This window comes from Bidens hawaiensis, unplaced genomic scaffold (assembly GCF_021521415.1).
Source record: "Bidens hawaiensis isolate Kalapana, Puna unplaced genomic scaffold, B.hawaiensis_p1.1 tig00004599_1, whole genome shotgun sequence".
Lineage (NCBI taxonomy): Eukaryota > Viridiplantae > Streptophyta > Magnoliopsida > Asterales > Asteraceae > Bidens > Bidens hawaiensis.
This window is the reverse complement of record NW_027491280.1, coordinates 193280-208057: the sequence shown is the minus strand read 5'-3', so window position 1 is coordinate 208057 and position 14778 is coordinate 193280. Positions and strand designations below refer to the sequence as shown.

At 37.1% G+C, this 14778-nt stretch overlaps 1 pseudogene; it reads right to left on the bottom strand.

Moving 5' to 3' along the window:
- Window positions 1-7785: 7785 nt before the first annotated feature.
- Window positions 7786-8886, bottom strand: LOC143627113 (21 kDa protein pseudogene; annotated as a pseudogene).
- Between the last annotated feature and the right edge of the window lie 5892 nt (window positions 8887-14778).

Sequence of the window (14778 nt, the reverse complement as noted above, 5' to 3'; positions counted from 1 at the left end):
CCGGAAAAGTCTTCGGAAATTTCGTCGGAAAATAAAACACTATGAAAAACACAATGAAAAGACACAATGTAAAAAACACAATGGAAAAAACACTATGAAAATAAAAACACAATGAAAACACAATTAAATAACACAATGTAAAAAACACAATGCAAAAAACACTATGAAAAAATAAAACACAATTGTATAACACAATTTTATAAAACACAATTATGATAAAACACACCTTGCAAAAACCCACGAATTTTTTTTGTTTTTATAAAGCAATATGGTACTCATATAAAAGATAAAAAAAACACTCGTTTTTATGGTGAAATTGTTTTGAAAAAAAATGTCGTATAAAAAGTTATGGACGTTTTAAAATGATGGGGAATTTGACATGTGCCTTGCATGTGGAGAGAGAAAGTCAACAAATGTGTTATCCCTATTATGTCCTTACCCTTGTTTTACACTTGATGATCTCTCTAATCTAATCTCAAATAAATGGACAAGATTATTTCCTATCCTTCCTAGAAAAACTAATCTTTTTATTATAACTCAACCTTAACCCATATTATATAATAAAAAATATAAATGATGTTATAAAGTTGTTAAAAACTCAAAATTATTAAAAATATGTAATTTGATAAATTATAGAGGCATATTTGGTATTCTAACTTAATTTTTAGGTAAGCTTGATTTCATGTGATGTCATATCTGACGAGTAAATTTTAACCATCTAATAATAAATTGAGATACCTAACACAAGAGATAGTCAATAACCCTGACATATAAAGAGTAAGTGACGTGTCCCGAAGAGATATCTGGTTGTTTAAGTGGTGTTCTTCACAAACAAAAGGTTCACGATACATGTTGTAGTGAATTTATCGTATAAAATCTAGGAATCGTCATTAAAAAAAATTATTGCACGAAGACTATACGACGATTGAGTTTAGATAAAGTTGTTCTAGATCAACGTCATTTTTGTTGTCTATGATCAGAAAAGGAAAGGTACATAAAGAACTAAAGAAGAATAGAAAAAGATAATTTGATTGCTAATTATATAATTTTAGTTTTATTTGTCTATAATATTTTTGTTAGACCTGCTTTTTGTGTTTAGAACTAACGTGTTATTGTCATCCGTCTGCTTTTGGCGTGATCGATGATAACTACGTTTTAGTCCCCCACATACAAGATAAGAAAAGATTAAAAATTCCAACTTTCTAATTGAAAACAAAAGCTTATCGCTAGAAAAGAGTGAAAACAACATTTATGTTCGAATAAATAATATGATATAAGTAAACAATATTTATTTAAGTATTTTACTATTCAACTCATGATATTCTGAACTTCTTGATGAAATCTATTTAATATGAAGATAATGTGAACGAGATGTTGACGTTCAAAGTTTTATTTTTAGAACGAAAGTGCTATGAATAATTAAACAGATAGAGAAATAGTTACTATTCAACATATGTGGGACAAACCTTAAATGCTTTTTGAAGTATATAGTTAATATACTTTATAAATATACACCTTATATAGAGATGACTAATGAGTCAATTCTTGTATAATCTATCGAGTAGTTGATATCATTATCTACTACTTCTTGTAGATTACATGCTTTTAGTCTGAAATAGAAATAAGTTATGTTAGGCATTAAGAAAATTTATATTAATTGTTTATCATAATGATCATATAGAATATAGAATATGTTACTAACAAGTGTAATGAGACGTGGTTTTCTGTAAGCTTGCGTAGTAAATAAATCCAATTAGAATCATGCATTATTTTGGTATAAAAATATTTAGACATATCACAAAAAGGAATATTTGACAATAGAGTAAAAATTTGTTTATATCCAAATCTTGTTTCTCTTTATTTTTTAACGGTAATTTTCTTTTTAATTCTTATCGTTGTGAGACTTGAACCTAAGAAAATGACGTCCTGAGGTAAGGTAGGAAAACAAGATAGATGAGACAACGTACCCAAGAGTCTTTAAATTAAACAAACTTCTAATGCAACGTGAAGTAATGAAGAGACATCAAGGATAACAATACACTAAATTACAATAACATATAATCATGATAACAAGACACACGCACATATATTCTACGTACACGCATGAATCTCTAATCCATGTTTAATACCATGATAATTTGTCTTCTTCAACGACTATACAAAAGTCCAAGCAAAACAATAACCAACAAACACACAAGTTACATTGTTGTGAATACGATAAATAAAAAAAATGCCTTCTGATTTTGTGATTTTCTAAGCATTTCACTTGATCAACCACATAATGCATACGAAATAAAAATATGTATAAATATTATGTACCGCCGCATCAATTGCCTTATCCCTGTCTATGTTAACATGTGGGAAAACATGAAGGTACACAATAATATCGTACTACATTTGAGTCCTCAATTATACACAGTGTACCACAAAATAATAAAGACCTCAAACATAATCAACATTCACTTATTACAAGTTTAATATCAACCATTTGAATCAATTGGTAACAGTCAAATCCTAATAATATTGGTTGTGGTGGAAGTGAGGGTGACGGAGGTGCGCACCCTTATAAATGAATAGGAATTAGATGGATTCATTGTTAATCGGGACGATATTTAAGGGCGGTTCAGTAAATCTTATGGGGTGGCTTGGAGGAGATTTTAAATAATAATTCGTTTATTATTTATTAATAAGTTTGTCTTATTTTAATTAAGTTAGTCTTATCATAAATCCTATTTGAGTTGGGTTCAAATTGTGTATTTGAATACGAGTAGGACTCGAATTAAGGGTGTTATATAAACCCTTGGTTCACGTAAGTTTATTAAATTTTTTTTTTTGTGTGTTCGTTTTCTTAATAAACATTATCGGAAGTTTTTTGTTTGTCAAAAAGAAAAGATCCATATTTCCTGCAATTTAATATAGTGCAGCCCAATAAAGTTTTGTACTCTGTTTCTTTTTGTTCGACTAAGAGACAATAGTAGGTTCAAGGTTGAAGCATCTTTGGGCTGTGAATAACAAAGTCAAGAAGAAGTGTTAATTTTCTTGTTTTGCAAACTAATCAAGATCAGTTCTTGATAATATTAGTTTTGCATCGGCTCCACTTTGTTATATTTAACATTTATCACAAAACTTACATCGACCTGATTGATATACATAAATACTTGGATTCGGCAACACTTATTACCACAAGCTGTTATGGACCCCAAAGGGCAAAAAGGTAAAAAGAATATATCTCTTCAACCAATCAAATTCCATATGTTAGTATCACATCCCGATAGGCCGTTACCACTAAGTGGAAATCAACGGACGTGATCAGTGACATCAACCATACTCTACATCACTATAGTTATTACAGAGTAAAAAAAGTTCAACTGTTCAAGTATGCTTTTACTCACTGACACTTATAATCTCATACTATTCCTTAAAAAATAATAATGATTTTCACGCCGGATGATGGCTACATGAAAAACTCCCTTCGTGTAACGAGGCTAACGATGCTTGTTTTGCAGGATTAGCTGTTGAAATTTGCTAACGTTCTCATTAGGAAGGTCACATTATTGAAAGGTTTTGGATATTGTACTATTTGTACCCGGATTCCCTTCTTTACCATCTCTCTCATCATTTGGATGGTTTTATATATGTTGTAGGGGTATGGTACTAAACCCGGTTTTACGACCCTAAATTTATTATGTTTGGCTTATTTTATTATACGGACTAATACAATGTTATTGGGCTGAGGGGGTTGTGTGGAGGTAACCCTAACTGGGCTAGGCCCATTAGGGTACCATGATGGTGGCCATGAGGCTCTCTATATAAGGAGGTCTTCACCTCCTTATTAAGGGATGGCTCAATAAGAGCTGCCATCATATATTTTTGTGTCTGTAAACAAGAAATCCTTGAGATTTCTTAGCAGTCACCTCCACACCCCCAAAAAGCCATTGCAGATCTCAAGCAACCGGAGAAGAAAATCAAGATGTGGTTCGTTCATCTCGAAATCCGTGGAAACATCGTCATGGATCAGGTCAGATTCATTTCATGCTTCGACATTGGCGCCATCCGTGGGACGGTAACGAACTACCCTTCGATTTTCGTCTCGGCTCTCAGATCTCTCCCAAGAAAAACCCAGATCTGGAAGTTTACAGAAAAAGGCTTCAAGGCTTGTTCTATTAAAGCTCTAAAAGATCCATAGATCTAAAAGAGGCTTCCAGATCTGTGCAAAAAAGAAACTACCTGATTCGGATGATCAAGCCTCCGGATCTATGATGGTTTTAAATTCTCTCCGCTCCGAGCTTCAGATCTATCTAGATCTGATTTACAGATCTAGATCTAGATTACAGACCTGGATTTTAGGTTTAAAGTTACAGATCTAACTCTCAAATTGCAGATCCAAAAATTACCAGACTTCCGCCGCCATGCACGCGCGCTCGCGGATTCTCACTCCGCAGCCATGCATGTGCCACCGCGGGAACCACCATGTGGGTTTCGCGCAAAAGACCTCCACCATGTGGGTTTTGCGCAGAAGACTGCCACCACGCATGCTCGCCAGCGGGTCACCATTCCGCCGACATGCGTGAGCGCCCGTGGGAACCACCGCGGAAACCACCATGTGGGTTTTGCGCAAAAGACTGCCGCCATGCACGAGCGCTCGCGGATCCTCACTCCACAGCCATGCATGCACGCCCGCGAAAACCACCATGTGAGTTCGAAAGACGACTCCATGCTTTTGGTTTTACGTAAAGTCTCCAACGCCATGCAGGTGCGCGCAACCCTCTACCATGCGTGTGCGCAACTCTCCGCCATGCACGCGCGCCCGCAAGTCACCACTCTGTCGCCGTGCATGCGCACATAAGGCCAAGCGCCAAACTAAAGGTTGGGAATCCTCATAAACCCATAAGGCCACGCGCCAAACTTAAAGGTTGGAATCCTCATAAACCCATAAGGCCACGCGCCAAACTTAAAGGTTGGGAATCCTCATAAACCCATAAGGCCACGCGCCAAACTTAAAGGTTGGGAATCCTCATAAACCCATAAGGCCAAGCGCCAAACTTAAAGGTTGGGAATCCTTAAACCCATAAGGCCAAGCGCTAAACTTAAAGGTAGGGAATCCTCATAAACCCATAAGGCCAAGCGCCAAACTTAAAGGTTGGGAATCCTCATAAACCAATAAGGCCACGCGCCAAACTTAAAGGTTGGGAATCCTTAAACCCATAAGGCCAAGCGCCAAACTTAAAGGTTGGGAATCCTCATAAACCCATAAGGCCACGCGCCAAACTTAAAGGTTGGGAATCCTCAAACCCATAAGGTCAAGCGCCAAACTTAAAGGTTGGGAATCCTCATAAACCCATAAGGCCAAGCGCCAAACTTAAAGGTTGGGAATCCTTAAACCCATAAGGCCAAGCGCCAAACTTAAAGGTTGGGAATCCTCATAAACCCATAAGGCCACGCGCCAAACTTAAAGGTTGGGAATCCTCAAACCCATAAGGTCAAGCGCCAAACTTAAAGGTAGGGAATCCTCATAAACCCATAAGGCCAAGCGCCAAACTTAAAGGTTGGGAATCCTCAAACCCATAAGGCCACGCGCCAAACTTAAAGGTTGGGAATCCTCATAAACCCATAAGGCCACGCGCCAAACTTAAAGGTTGGGAATCCTCATAAACCCATAAGGCCAAGCGCCAAACTTAAAGGTTGGGAATTCGCATATCACATGTGCTCACACATCACATATGCTCACGCATCACAAGTACTCGCATGACATATGCTCACGCATCACATGCTCACGCATATCACATCAGCGCATGCAACGTCGGCACTTGGCGCTTGACAAAAAGTCTACGCGCAAGCGCATGCAACGTCTGCGCGTGGCGCATGACAAAAAGTCTACGCGCAGGCGCATGCAACGTCTGCGCTTGGCGCATGACAAAAAGTCTACGCGCAGGCGCATGCAACGTCTGCGCTTGGCGCATGACAAAAAACCTAAACGCAAGCGCATGCAACATCTGCGCGTGGCGCATGACACAGCCTATGCGCAAGCGCATAAAACATCTGCGCATGACACAAAGCCAAAACCTATGCGTAAGCGACGCAACAAATGAGAATAGTCTAATCCAAATCAGGATAAGGACAACATTATTTAGCAGCAATGAACTAGGGGACTATCGTGGTATACCACCACTGCATTATCGCGATGGAAGACATCCGAATCTTAGGGCGGGAGCCTAACAATATCCCAAACGGCCATGCGCCAATTTGATATGTTTTTGCAGGTTCGGCTACGAGTCGCACAAGCACATATGACATTATTATTATCTGGCCGATTGCGCCTCCATTATCATTTTGAAAACAAGCTGGGATAGTCATCCTGCGTAGAAGAGGCCCTTGTGGGCCAGTCATTATCATCATATTATAGCTCATAAGCCGCAACTCGCGCATGCTTCATAGCTCGTAAGTCGCCTCGCGCGCAAGCTTAATTATTTTTATAGCTCGTAAGTCGCCTCGCGCGCAAGCTTTATTATTTTACAGCTCGTAAGTCGCCTCGCGCGCAAGCTTAATTATTCTTATAGCTCGTAAGTCGCCTCACGCGCAAGCCTAATTATTCTTATAGCTCGTAAGTCGCCTCGCGCGCAAGCTTTATTATTTTACAGCTCGTAAGTCGCCTCGCGCGCAAGCATTATTATTTTTCAGCTCGTAAGTCGCCTCGCGCGCAAGCTTTATTATCTTACAGCTCGTAAGTCGCCTCGAGCGCAAGCCCTATTATTTTATAGCTCGTAAGTCGCCTCGCGCGCAAGCCCTATTATTTTATAGCTCGTAAGTCGCCTCACGCGCAAGCTTAATTATTTTTATAACTCGTAAGCTGCCTCGCGCGCAAGTTACATTACGTTATTATCGAGACGCGCACTCTATCTTTTATCAGGCCCCGCACCAGTATTGTTATGATGCGTGCTATATCTTATTCATGCTAGTGCACCATCATTATCATAAGGACCACAACACGTCACCATCATGGAGAAAACCTCCCAAAACTCAAAGACAATAAAGACAAGGCCGAAGAAAAGGGAAAAAACCGCCTCACGTCCTAACACACCTTATAAAGTCCAGCGCTCCACCTAAACGCTTGCACGCCTAGGAGCAACACTGGACTTGGGGGGCTTGTAGGGTTATGGTACTAAACCCGGTTTTACGACCCTAAATTTATTATGTTTGGCTTATTTTATTATACGGACTAATACAATGTTATTGGGCTGAGGGGGTTTTGTGGAGGTAACCCTAACTGGGCTAGGCCCATTAGGGTACCATGATGGTGGCCATGAGGCTCTCTATATAAGGAGGTCTTCACCTCCTTATTAAGGGATGGCTCAATAAGAGCTGCCATCATATATTTTTGTGTCTGTAAACAAGAAATCCTTGAGATTTCTTAGCAGTCACCTCCACACCCCCAAAAAGCCATTGCAGATCTCAAGCAACCGGAGAAGAAGATCAAGACGTGGTTCGTTCATCTCGAAATCCGTGGAAACATCGTCATGGATCATGTCAGATTCATTTCATGCTTCGACATATGTATTGTATGTTTTGTAAGCGTAACAAAACTTGTAAATTTGTAACCATTTTGCATTAAAACCGATGGAAAAAAGAACACCTTCACAACACCGGTGGTGAAACTTCTAGACATGAGGACATTAATTATTCTCATAATCAAAACAAAACAAAACAAAACAAAACAAAACAAATCTGTAACAATCTATAGTGTTTGTTGAATTGGTGCATGACTACAAAATATTATTAACCTAGACAAACTGAATAACCTGATATTAGTCTAGTATCTAACACAAAACTCAGATTGATTTCTATAACATTTTTCTCATTAGAAACCATTAATCCTCATGGCATGTGAGTACCAGCTTTATGTCTTAAAGCAAATCTATTAATCAACGCAAGTGCATTGCTAGTGAGTTGTGCTAAATAATTCATCCTCCTAATCACAGCATCCTTCACAGGTCCATTCATGGATCCATCAGAGAATCCACTAGCACAAGTGTATTGATTTGTTAGCGCCGAACTCACCCACGTTTCAACGTTACTCATGTGCCATTCGAAATTCTGACCCCTAAACCGAGCCATTTTCCCAAACTCCAGAACCGACTGGTTCAGGCTCGGGACACAGCTGTTCATGTTGTTGATACAATCTTTCACTGCTTGGCGCACACTCGGTTTTAGTCCCGATGACATGGCCAGTTTGGAAATGTATGCCGCGGTTGACTTGGCATTGTTTAGACTGACTGAAGTGGCTGCTTTTGCAAGCTGTTGATCGTTTCCTTGAATGGAATCAGCGTAAGGTGAGAGACAACGAATGCATAGAGCGGGGTAGCGGGTGTTTCTGCATGAGGCGTTGACGTAGTTTGTAGCGGCGTGGTCGGTGGCCGCATTGCTGGTGGTGTAGTGGTGGGTGAGTAGAAGAACTAGCAAGTAAAACTCTAAGTTGACCATAACTTATTAGAGTGTAACAAGTTGTGAGTTATGTAGGAATATTAATAAAGATATGAAGTGAGTTTGAATGGAGAAAATGAGATGGGTTAAAGCGTTTATATACAACTTTCAAAAAATCTTAAACCGTTGCACTTCTTAGTTTAGTAAGGTTGACTAATAACTTAAAAATCATCCATAAGATTTATTAAGAAGTAGTCACCTACTTTTTTTTTTTTAACTCGAATATAAAACCATCAATGGGATCTAATCAGGAGTAGTCACGTGCACTTATTTAATATTCATGTCTATTACCACTAGCTTTCTCTCATGTTCTGACTTACCGACTTTGTGATACTTATCAAGACTAATTAGCCATATATTTTGCGACAAGCTGTACATATAACTTATATCAATTTTAACACACTTGTATTTTTTGGAATGTAGATCTCATTTAGAAAAAAAAACACACACACACACACAACTAGCAAGGAACTAGAAAATGCGACACCATGGTAAACAAGTTCGATTTTAAACGACCAGTTTTTCCTAAGTTTATGTCTCTGGCTTGATTTTTGATCCACGAGTAGCTAGTGATCTTTAGTTTCTTACTAACCTATTGACTGGAGGGTTTTTCAATTGAAAACGACGTTATTATGGGGTTTACAAATGCACCAACAAGCCGAAAGAATCACCGCGTAGACCACCTCCTTTTCAACAACACTAGTTTGCAAGTTATGGTGAAGAGAAAACAAATCACGAATTAGAAAAGGCATAGATCAGGGAAATATTGCACCAAAGAGAGATCATGCCAAACCAAAAAAATCAACCTGCCAGAGTTGAGAACATATATGTTCGGCTGTTCCCGAATAACAACTCCAAACAATGGTACCCATCTGATTGATATTAAAGTAAGTTGGAGTTATACAAAAACACGCAAAATAATCCACTCACAAAAGAGCCGGGTCAGTCACTTATCACAAAACAAGCTGTTGCAAAGCAGTCGCATAATAACTTCTGATCACATAAGAACATAATGATTTACTTAAAAATGCCAAAGAATGGAAAAGAAAGTTAACACTACAACCAAATGAAGTTAGTCGGTTTACTTTTTTAATTAGAGTTTCAAGTACAACTTCTAAGGTTGAACAACCAAGAAAGAACCATTCTACTCAACCGTGTCAACAAATATTAAAACAACAAGGTGACAGATTGTGAAAGAAATTACAAGGCAAGTGAGGTGGTCAAAGATCTACCTATAAAGTGGATCACTAATAACATATATTGTATTTTAACTGTAAACAACTATCAAAAGTTTAAACAAAGCATTAGGGATATATACTATTGACAAGAATTGGTCGGTATTGAATACCAAGGCATAGGGGGAGACAACCGTTGACGTTTATTAAAGTATTAATCCATGTGGGATCGATGCAAATATTAATGTTATTATTATTATTATCATCAAAGTCTACTCTTAGTAATTCCTATCCAAAATTTAAATAAAAAATTCAAATATTTCTTCAACTCCTAAGACCAAGTGTTGTGGTCTTCACCCGCATTCCACGTAGACAAGATAGGCGTCAACTACCACAACATCATCAAACACTGACGAAGCATGGGTTTAGTCACGGGGTAACCGAAGTTTCGGACCCAAAACATTTTCGGGTCAATGATTTAATTGATTCGCGTAAGTGATTCGATTCGGGTCGGATCAAACAATATGACATCTATATATCTAATTTTTTCATATATTCAAACAAATGTTTTTACAATAAAAAAAAAACAAGATAACTTTTTAACCAGCAAAAGACCTAAAATATTCATAATAATGTGAGAGGAAATGTGAGTAGGGATGAACAAATTCGATATTGGTACCAAAGATTTGAGTTTCGTTACCGGTACGGTACCGGTATTTCCTGAATTTTACCTTCATTACCAGTACCTAACCGAATATTTCAGTACCGGTACAAAAAGTTTGCGATTTTCGGGATCGTGATTTTTGGTACCGGTACGGTACCGATCTCACCCTAAGGGTGAGTACTTAGAAGAAGAATTGCAAAGAACGAAAATATTTATAAAAACAAATATTTTGCTATTCGACTGCTATTTTGTAACATTTGTTTATAAAAACTACGAAGTTTTATAAAAAAATCAAACGATGGGGTAAGATATATAAAAAAAGAAAATCAGTGGTGACCGTTAGCTCTTTAGAAAAATACATCGCGGGTGACCGCGCTTAAAACCTATAAAAATTTTTCCGGAAAATCGTAAAATTTACCCTATTAACCGAAAAATAAAAGTGACCAGGGCCACCCTGGGTTCCTAAGAAGTTGCGCCCCTGCCACCAAGAAACCACGCGCCACACCCCTAAGGCAAAGCAATGGCGCTTGTCTCACCCCACCATCATTACATATTTTGACTAGCTTTTACTAGTCCAACCATCACCATTACCATGATTAGCTAAGCCCCCCCTCATTACACTTTGTTGGGAAAATAATGGTTTAAACTTTAATCAACTTAAATATTTTGATAATGACACAATCAGGACCGTGTGACATAAAATAGAATTAGTTCATCATTGATAGCTAAATGTCACACACATGTCCCTTAACACTTGATTGATCATCATTAGTCACAATTAAGCAACAAAACACTTAATCAAGACTACACACTCAAGATCAAGATTAGTTAATCAAAACTACGAAGTGTTGAATGAGACGTCTATATCAATAGAAAGACGAATAAATCACAAGACTAATCTATTAAAGATTAATTAACAACTTAGTCAAAATATGTTGCTAGTTTTTATAAACTTAGAATAAGTTAATAAATTTATATATAAACACACTTGTTTAAACATATATAATATTTGAAGGTTAAATATAATTTAAATGACTTATTCCACCTCGAGTATGTCTTTCATTCAAACCATGCATTAGACAATCAACCTACATCAAATGGGAAAGTCAAAACTCTTAGAATGCAAAGGTTGAAGCTTTGGATGAAGATTAAAAAGTATGTTTAATTAATCAAATTGGTGAAACACTTGTGTTGTGTTATATGGTGAAGTTGGAAGTGATAGGGATACTCTTCACAGGTGTTGGTCAATTCAAAGAAATTAAAAATGAAGACAATGACCACACATAACGCTCACATTGTCAAATCCAATATGAAGGATTGGGCATCGACGCTCGCTTGGAGAGCCCGTCGGGTGCCCAGTCCATATCCTTGCATCTCACTTGCTTCTTGGGTACAAATAGAAGACTTTTTTAAACTAATTCTTCAACCCCCTTTCTCTACAACATTTACATACACACTTTAAGGTCTCTTTCATTATTCAAGTTTAATCAAGCTTCAATTATCAAGAAAAGAGATAAAAGTTTATAGCAAATGAAAGAGCTTTTCTAAGCTATCATTCAACCGTGTCACACCCTCAAAATCCACTAACGGAGTTTTACCGTCAGAGGGTGTGAACTAACAGGATCGGAATCATTAGTTATAATCAAACATCATATTCAAAGTTTTTAAACCATAAATATTAAAGTTTAATGAATGCGGAAGCGTAAATCATAAGCCAAGTGTTGCGTCACGTAGGACGACTTAAAACCAAATTAATAAAACTTTAAAAGCAAGTTTTCAAAACGATAGTGTTCAATGAAATGCATGTCTCTATACCGCGCGCTCGCCTCGGCTACCTGAGAATAACATACTAAAAGTGTCAACACAGGGTTGGTGAGTTCACATATATAAATAAAGGAAAACGTTTACGTTTAAGTGTTTGCGTTTGCGTTGCCAGATAATGTTAAGTCAATTATATATCAATAGGTAGCTAGCCTATAAAACAAGTATTACTAAGTGTTCGACACCGAAGCTGACTGTTTATCATATGCCTTGCCACCATGTCAACCACGACCATGGTAATGTGTTAGCCAAGATTACACCCACTCGACCTCCAGTCGAGTTTAGAGTTGGGTGGAGTTTGTCAAACCCAGTAGTACTACTCAACAGTGACTCGCTATTATACAAATACTAAATGGTTCGATGTTATGAGGGACTCTAGTTGGTTTGTTTGCCGCTTAGCCTTACAAGTGATATATAACTAATAACAAAATCTAAAGCGTTTGGAGTATGTTATCTCCCCCAAATAAAAAGCGTTTAAAAGAGTAAAAAAGGAACGTGAAACTCACTGTTTGCGAAGATAACCAAAAGATCCGAGAAAAGGTGTGCGTCACAGAAAACCTCACTAGTGTTCTAAAAAAAACGAGATTTTCTAAGTATTTAAACTACGAGTGAGTCCCTAGACTCGACACATACAACTTATGCATGAGATGCGTTTCGTGTTTCGTTTGTGAAATAAGTGTGACTCGACAAACACGTTGGTGATACGTTACATGTGTGAACAAATACTTAAGTGTCAAGTATCAACATTGTACATTACTAGCAATTATTCCCCACAAGGGCAATTTAGTCAAAAACATAGCAATTATCTATCAACAAGCACGTTTCATGTATTTTCACATAGCTCAGCAGCTAGTTTTATCAAGACAGATTTCTACTTGGAAAGATTACTCTATTAAACAGATCATAACATATCAATTAATTCACCAAAAATCGTCACAAAAGAACACATGAGTTAGGTTTCCAGAACTATTTTTATTGTATTTTTATTCCACATAGTTTTCTCACAATGATCAAAACATTACAGTAAACTCACAGCAGTCAAAATCATGCGCAACAGAATGTTATTTGTTATTCCAGTTAAATGGTAATTTCAATCAATGCAAGACCAATTAGGTTAGCTTCTTAACTCAAAATGTTAACTTCCAGAAGTGGAACAAACCCATTTGGTCTTGTAGTTTATGAGATATGATAATTTCAAAACAGCCTAACAGCAGACCCCACAATTCAGACTTGCACTACAGTTTTGTAAAATAATAAAAGTTAACTTTTACACGTCCAAAAATTACAAATTTGAACTCTTTAGAAACTAGACTCAACCTAGTACACTGTAGTATTAATAATTTCAACCAATTACTACATTAACATCCAGTTACAGTCGTCTAAACATCAATTCAATGATCTGTCCAGTACCAGTTAACATCAAAACTCAACATAACAACAATCTATGAACCATAACTCATGCATATATCACTCTAGACACAAGATTTACCAACCATGCATATCAATTTCACGTTACACACATAGTTAGGGTTTTACTTGAAAGTTCAATTTCAAAGAACAAGTAATTAACAAGCAACAATAACTCAACTAGTTATCAATTCACTAGCAATTTATCATCAAACATACAATCAAACCCCAACTCATCTTAATCATCACTTTCAAGAATTAGTGTTTTGATTAACCCATTCAATATCAAAATTAAACACATAGAATGCACAGAGAAGTTGTTAATTACCTATCTAGCACCTTAATTCCTTTGATGAAGCTTGGAAAAATACTTGTATGTGTGTGTTCTTGCTTTCGGCCGTCCAAAGGGAGAGGGAGAGGGGAGCCGATCGATTAAGGGGGAGGGGAGGGAGTTTAGGGTTTTTATTAATATTATAATATTAAGTATGTTTCACAAAGGCCCCTCTACTTTTAGTTACTCAATTTCTAGTGTAAACAATAACTCTTGTCTCTTGTGTTTAGTATTACACATAACTTATCAAGTAACATATAGATTAACACATAATTATCAAGTATTTGTTGTTTTGATATTTGTCGTTTGTTCACCAATGGTTTGAGTCGAATCGTGTGCGTTTCGGTGCAATCCCGAAAGACTACATGTGTAGTGATTGTCAAGCGTCATTTAAAACCCTAGTTTAAATGTAATGAGATGTGCGTTATAGATCAAGTGATCTTAAGTTTGAATTGACTGAGTTTGGATTAACGGAGTTAACCTGAAATTGACGAGTGTCATAAACCGTCTTACTTGTAATTTGAGAGGTCAACACTAGAGGTTACTCTAGTGTTTTGGCAAGTGAGGAATCATCAAATTGTTGATAATTTGATAGGAGAACACATATATTATCTTGATATAGTGTTGTTTTGTATTGAGTCGGAAATTATATCTTAATATAAAGTTAATTAGTTGTTAGGTAAGGACTCACTATCTTGACATAATGAGATTAAAAAGAATTGTAAAGCTAAGTACTTGGTGCGCTTGGTGAAAAAGGTTATCAATTCCTTTGAAGATCAGTGAGCTATTTCTATCAGTGCTCCCTACCAATTTAAGGAGGCGACTGGTGAAGAAAACTCTCGATCGATGGATCAAGGAGTGGAGATAGATTGAAATTAGTTAATATTCACTTAAACCTCTGT